Source organism: Hibiscus syriacus, unplaced genomic scaffold (assembly GCF_006381635.1).
Source record: "Hibiscus syriacus cultivar Baekdansim isolate YM2019G1 unplaced genomic scaffold, ASM638163v2 tig00111841_pilon, whole genome shotgun sequence".
NCBI lineage: Eukaryota > Viridiplantae > Streptophyta > Magnoliopsida > Malvales > Malvaceae > Hibiscus > Hibiscus syriacus.
In genome coordinates this window covers 151,548-159,066 of record NW_024063196.1, presented here as the reverse complement: position 1 = coordinate 159,066, position 7,519 = coordinate 151,548, and the positions used below count along the sequence as shown (strand labels likewise).

Here is a 7,519-nt window from a genome sequence, read left to right as displayed (position 1 = left end):
ACTTAAGGATGATTTGTGTACTTTACCCTATTCTATAATAGGAGTTTGGGGTACCTATGAGGGACTCGTTCAAGCTTGAAATTATGAAGCAAGGCAGGTTGTAGTCAAGTTAGACAGTAAATGGGTATTTTTTTTACTCAAGTTTAATTTTGAGCCATTAATGATGAAAGCTTTGGACTTTGGTTGGATGTTCAACTACAGATAGCAATCTCAAGAATTCTCAAGGACCAAAGCTATAATTTGACCAAGAAAATTTGACGAACTTTTGGTAATTGAGTCAAGGAGAAGCCCCACCCACATCTGCCAACTTGAGAATCAATTCCTCATGGGAAGAAGTCCATTAATATTGGCCAAAACGATAGGTGATACAGGGACCTGAATCAAGAACAAAACATTGATGGGATTCAACTCAATATTTCAGAAAATGATCCCTATTCTAGTCAACATTTGTAGACTAGGGATCCACCATTACTCTATCTGTTTTATGATCCATAGATATTTGTTCCTTTCAATAATATTATCTTTAAAGTTGGAATGTAAAATTTTCATTCTAATATCTCAAGATACATTGGATTAACATAATCTTGGTAAAAAAAAGGACTGGAGGGGCATGTATGTGTATGATGAAAGGGTAGGGCATAAGACATGTTGACAGTGATGCATCATCATCTGTGTCTGCATAAAAATCTAAGACCCCACCCATTTCCATGGCCTTGAATTTTCTGTTTCCATCAGATTCAGACTCAGAACTGAAAACAACCCCTCCATTTCTTGTCCTTTGCCACCCATTATTGAACTGTAAAAGTTTCATAGGGCCCTTCACAGTTTCAAGTACAGCAAAATGCAACTTTTAGTGAATTCCATAATCATTACCCATTCTTTATTTTTTATTTTAAAAAAATGGGGATTGAGACTTTTTTTTTAATAAATGAATTCAAGTTTAAAGAGATGGCCTACATTTTGTAGTGGACTCAAAAACCTGCTCAAATGAGTATTTTTCATCAAGTAGTCGTCTTCCACACTTTATATTTTTGACGCATGTATTATCACAATCATTCGAATAACATAGCTTCAGCCATAGAAAGAGGTGGCCTGATGTAGAACTCAAACTCTTTCACCAGGCACATGCAATGGGAAGCTCATGATAAAGTGGTTTGCAGTTTACAAGAAAGAAGATATCAATAATTTAACATTGGAAAATGAGGCAAAAGTTCTTAAGATTCAGTCTCCCACGCTATCTACAACTATCATCATTTCAAACACAGAAAGATGGAACACAAAAAAGGTTAAAGGGTCCCCCAAACGAATATCACCACCCCTACAAAGCCATGATTTTTTTTTAAAAAAGTGACTTTTTTCATATGTGATGGTGTTGCAGTTGCAACAGCCTCGAATAGGCTCCTTCGGGTCGGCTAATCAATTCGGAGTGGCTGCCTTGTTCCACGATTCGTCCGTCTTGCACTACTGCAATACTGTCGACGTTTCTTATTGTTGAGAGACGGTGAGCCACGAGCACAGTGGTGCGGCCCCTCATTAGCCTTTCGAGTGCTTCTTGTAACACACACTCCGACTCCGCATCAAGTGAACTTGTCGCCTCGTCGAGTAGTAGTATTGTTGGGTCCTTAAGCACAGCCCTTGCGATCGCGATTCTTTGCTTCTGACCTCCGGAGAGCTGAACCCCTCTCTCGCCAACTGGTGTTTTGTACCCTTCAGGAAATGCACTAACAAAACCGTGCACATTAGCTGACCGAGCTGCTTCGATTACTTCAGCTTCGGTTGCTCCTTCTTTGCCATAAGCAATATTATCGAAAATGCTGGCAGCAAAGAGGACCGGTTCTTGTTGCACCAATCCAATTTTAAGCCTGAGAGATTTCAAGTTCAATCTCCGGATATCTTTTCCATCAATCATAACCTTTCCGGCTGTAGGATCGTAGAATCGTTCGATCAAGGCAATGACTGAACTTTTGCCGGAGCCACTGACCCCAACAAGTGCTTGGCTTTGGCTGGCACGGATACGGAGGTTAAGGTCTTTGAACACACTGACATCAGGTCGTGAAGGATATGCAAAATCAACATGCCTGAGTTCAATTTCTCCACGAATTGTTTCAACCGGATCTGCCTCCGGATCATCGGGGTCAATCCTGGTTGAACGGTCTAGAATCGAGAACACCGAACCAACAGCTTCACCTCCCCTGACAATTTCAGGAGCAAGACTAACCGTTTCTGCAACGGAATTCGCAGTGACCACTAATACCACGAAAACCTTGATCACCTTAGAGAATGTTGAGACCCCTTCGTTGACAAGGTGAGCACCATACCAAAGTATGATAGCTTCGGAAGCATAAAGAGCAAATTGAGAGAGGCCGAAAAGAAAGCCCGAAGTTTGACTGCGGCGGAGGCTTCGCATCTGCGGAACCCGGAGTTCATGGCAAAACAGGGAAAGGATCTTGTTTTGGGCGTTGAAGGCCGCAACCGTTCGAATATTGCTTACACCTTCGCCTGCAATCATGCTCGTCTTTGCATGCGCCTTCGCCGTGTCACCGGCAAACCCTTTGAGAGAAAGTTGCTACAGTCCAAAATAAAATACATCAAATTTCCAAGAAATCCAAGACATTTCAGATAACAATCAGTTATTAACTGTTATTCAAACTCTTTAATTTCCATAAAATATTCATTTTCGACACATTTTACTAGAAAGTCCTTCACATGGTAACTTTCTCACTGTTTTACTGTCAAAATCTGACACACTGGGGAAATAAAAACAAAACATTCAGAAAAAGACCTCAAAATGCATAAAAGATCAGGAATTATATGAACCACGGGGAAAGAATCTCTTGAAACTTTCATATATATTTATTGGCATATAATACACAGCAATGCTCAGGTTCCAAGAAGTAGTTTTTCCCTTTTAATAAGTTAGTTTTCTAAAAGCTGAAATTAAAAAAAAAACTAATTTACACTGTGATCTGCAGCGTCGTTGCAGATTAAACAAGTCGAAAATGTTGACTTATGGGAAGAACACTTTCTCAGAAGTATGGAATCTTTATTATTTTATTGCTCACTTGGAGGAAACATGTGCAGAGAAGTCGAGATGAGCCATGTTGGATTTTCTTACGTTGTCGTTTAATGAGAAAGATTCAAACTTTTTACTGGAGAAATGATGAACTTGGATTGAATTGGTTGACAAAAATGGTGGAATCATCATGGGAAGAGATTTACCTGAGCGAAGTTTGCAAGGACTAGAAGAGGGAAGGTGCCTAGGATGAGAAGAGAGACCCTCCATTCCACTATGAAGGCGACAATGACGAGGTGAGTAGTGAAGTCATGTTCTGCAGTATCACCGAGATCCTCTCGGCTATGGCGGATTTTAAGTCTGTTGCATCGATTGCCAATTTGGCTGCAAGAAGGCTCGAATTGTGCTCTTCCTCATCGAACCATCCGACTTCGTTCCTTAGAATTGCTGAATTCAGAAGAAAAACAGCATAAAATTGACAAGCATGCTATTAAAATGTTAGGCGATTTGTAGTTGTGAATTTGTACCTCCGAGCATCATCCGCCTAACCCTTGTTGTGAGGTTTTCTCCCATGATACTGAAGAAATAATGCTGAATCAAATATGCAACGACGGCATATAGACCGGCTCCTATGTAGATGAAAACGTATTCTTTAGTCTTTCTTTCCATAGAGGTAGGATTTGTATAGTAGAAGACCTCAATCATATTGCTCATCACGATGGCAAAAGTAGGTCCGATAAAACCGGAAAGCACTGAACCAACAGCTCCCATGATTGAATAGGGCCATTCCGGAGCATTTAGCTTGAGAAGCCGACAGAAGTAGCCATGTGGTGCAGGGTTTTTCCGTTCTGTTTCAGCATTTGAGATCATCTCTATCTGGCCATCAGTGCCAGTACTGTATGAATAGCTCAAGTTCCGCAAACTACCAGACCGGAGGCTTAAAGACTTGGTTGACAGTGAATGACTTAGACGTGACGAACGTGAACGGCGAGTCGACGGGTTAGAAAAATCCCTGTTTCCCACCATTTCTTGGAATCTAATTAATGAAGCATACGCCCCTGCCTTTGTAATCAATTCTTCATGTGCTCCGGTCTCGACAACTTGCCCTTGTTGTATAACAGCTATTGAATCCACGTTCCTTATCGTGGAAAGTCGATGCGCGACAACCACAGTTGTTCTCCCGACCATGAGTCGATCAAGAGCTTCCTGAACAATACTCTCAGAGCCAGCATCGAGTGCGCTTGTTCTTCATCAAGAAGCAAAATCTTAGGGTTCTTCAACATGGCTCTAGCAATTGCTATTCGCTGTTTTTGGCCACCGGAGAGTTGGACTCCTCGCTCTCCCACCTGAATTTCGCATTAAGGCACACAAAACAGATTGCAACACATATTGTCATGGAGCCAAGAGTTGAAATTCGAACTAGAATATTAAACTCGAAGAGACCTGAGTGTTATATCCATTTGGAAGTAGAGTAATGAAGCTGTGAGCATTTGCTGCACAAGCAGCAGCCTCCACTTCATCCATCGTTGCATCGGGTTTTCCATATAGTATGTTCTCAAGGATCGTCGTTGCAAAGAGAGCAGGTTCTTGATTCACCAGTCCAATCTGGTCGCGTAACCATTTCAGTTGCATTGTCTTTATGTCGACATCATCCAACAAAACCTGTCCTGCTCAGCCGAAAAAACATACACATCAACTCTATAATCCGACGGGCAAACATTATCATTCTTTGAACACGGAAAAAGTCTCTTAATTACCCTGGTTAGGATCATAGAACCTCTCAATCAGCGAACAACAGTACTCTTCCCGGAACCACTACCTCCAACAACGGCAACCGTCTTTCCTGCTGGAAAGAAAATTGAGAAATTGCTAAAAATGATAACATCCGGTCTTGATGGGTAGCAGAAAGTGACATCCTTGAATTCTATATTGCCATTAACCTCAGGCAGTACTTTTGCATCCAAATGGTCTTGGATTATGGAGGGCTTTTGATTGATAATCTCCATCAATCTGTAACCAGCTGCTTTTCCTTTACTGAATGCCCCGAGATTTGAAAATGACTGCCCCAAACTCCTGCAAGGGTAAACTTTATAAACAATTTCATCCATGGCAAAGCTTGTTTCACCTTTAACCACAGGAGATACGATAACATGAGTTTAAGATCTTACATGCCACCAACAATGGCCGAGAAAATTGCGGTAAAAGCCTTGCCTCCATCAGTTTGTCCATTCCGGATAAAAACACCGGCATACCAAAAAAACAAGTGCCCAAGACATACAGGCTATGCCGTATGTGCAGCCGAGCCCCAAACCCTTTGCCATTCCAGCCTTGTATCCAAGTTTTAGAGTGTTTTGTATCGCATCCGAGTAGGAATTAAGGGCCTTGCTCTCACCAACATACGAGTAAACAGTACGAACTTGTGCAATAGACTGTCCAGGAGATTAAACTCTCAGACAACATGTTAAGTATGAGATAATCAAGTTCGATAAAAAGCGACTTCCTCGAGTTTCGAAGACTTGAAGATGGCCTAACAAGACTTCATTAACACAAAACATGTAGACAGAGAGTCCACAAACCAACATACACTTTATGCTGATTATCTATAACTGGAAGTTTATGATGCTTTTAAAAGGCCAAAAAGGCTCACCTGTTCGGCAATAATGCCGGCATTGGCATAGGATTCCCGGCTCTTCGAAGTGAGACCGGTCAAAGTATAAGCATATAAGCCACCGGCAAAGGCGATTCCGGGGATCGCTGCCACACTCAGTAGGGCCAACTTCCATGCTGATACAAAACCAACCACCAAACCAGCCAGGAAAGTTGACAGATAATGTATAAAGTTCCCAACCTAAAAGAAACAACATTTAAGCATCAGATCAAACCCAGAAAGCCTAAAAACTAAAAAGGAAAAGATACAGCAACCTTCTCACTGATGGCATCTTGAACAAGCAGAGTATCAGTTGAGACACTAAAAACAATATCCCCAGTTCTTGCATCAGTGTCAAAGAAGCCAACATCTTGCTTCAAAACAGCTTCCAAATACTTCTTCCTCAATGTGCTTACTTGCCTTTCCCCAGTGTACATCCAACACGCTATCTCTGTAAACCATTAAAAAAAATCAACCCTTTTTTTAACAGAGGAAGTTAACGGCAACAACCAAATGTATTTTGACAACGGAAGAGATGGGACTATGGTTAAAAGATAATGTTGCATATTAAAAAAAAGGACAAAGAGAGAGCCTTTTAAGACCATGTGGGCACGCACCCATCGGTCCGTTATGACCCCATAGATTAATACTCAACACCTGTAATGCTTGCCTTGACCATTCCTTTCAAAGATTGCATACATTTAAAACAAAAAGGGTTAAAAAACGAAGCAGAAAAGAAAATTTATATACCTGCATAGGATGATAGGCAGACAATGAGACCAAGATACACAAAATAGAGTGCATACTGCATAAACAAAACCAAAAGACAACATATCTTAGATCTATAAAAGAAAGTTGGTATCTTGGTGAAATGAAGAAGGAACGAGAAAAAGTTAAACCTTGGCAACTTCATGAGTCATTTTGAGCAAATCAGATTGGTTTTTGCCAAATCCATTAACCATTTCACCGAACAATAAGAAGAAAACTGGCATTGAAGAACCATGGATAACAGCTCCCAAGCTACCAGTGATCATCAACAAATAATCATACTTGTCAGCAAAAGTGAAAAGTTGGTAAAACGGCAAGCTTTGTTCTTTATTCTTTTCAGCTTCTGGGATTGCCTTTGTTTCAGTTGCTTCAGCCATTTGTGAAACTCTAAAAACCAAAGCTCAAAAGAAGTGGAAGGAAAGAGCTTGAATGAATTGAGTTAAGCTGAGTTGAAGACGAAGGTGAAGATATGAGGGTTAAAGAAGAAACGATGGATCTAAAAGAGTAAAGACCCTTTTTTCTCTCTATATTTCTTTACCCTTTTCAAGTTCTCGAAAACCTGACAATGTCGTTTTTTCCGAGTTTTTGAGTTCGAGAACTCAGCTGAATAGAAGGGAAAAGTAAAGGGCAAAGCAGCATAAAAAGAGTGCTTGAGCGATTGTATATATAAAGAGAGAAAACTGAATAGCAATGGTTGATAATGCATGTGTTACACTATTGGTCAAACCAAAAGCATTTCTTTCAGATCAAAATCAAATGAATAGTTTGTTTTGGTTCTATTTTAACTCTCGTCCCTAAACGTTTCTTCAATTTCATATTTAGTCCATACACTTTAATTTGACAATTTGATCCCCTAATTTTATAATGTTATTATTTAATCCAAATTAAAGACATCAGCATTTTAGGATGATAGTTAACACTGTTCCTTGTTTGGACTAATTAATAACGTTGTAAAGTAAGAGAATCAGCGAATAAACTTTAAATGTAAGCATAGTAAAAGGACTAAGCACAATTTGACATTTTTGTTTTTTGGTTTTACTACTACAACAGGAATTTCAATATATCATGCTCATAAATATATTCTTATTCAA

The 7,519-nt window shown here is 40.1% G+C and overlaps 1 pseudogene; it reads right to left on the bottom strand.

The window, feature by feature from the left end:
• Positions 1 to 1,200: 1,200 nt before the first annotated feature.
• Positions 1,201 to 7,087, bottom strand: LOC120171994 (annotated as a pseudogene).
• Positions 7,088 to 7,519: the final 432 nt, after the last annotated feature.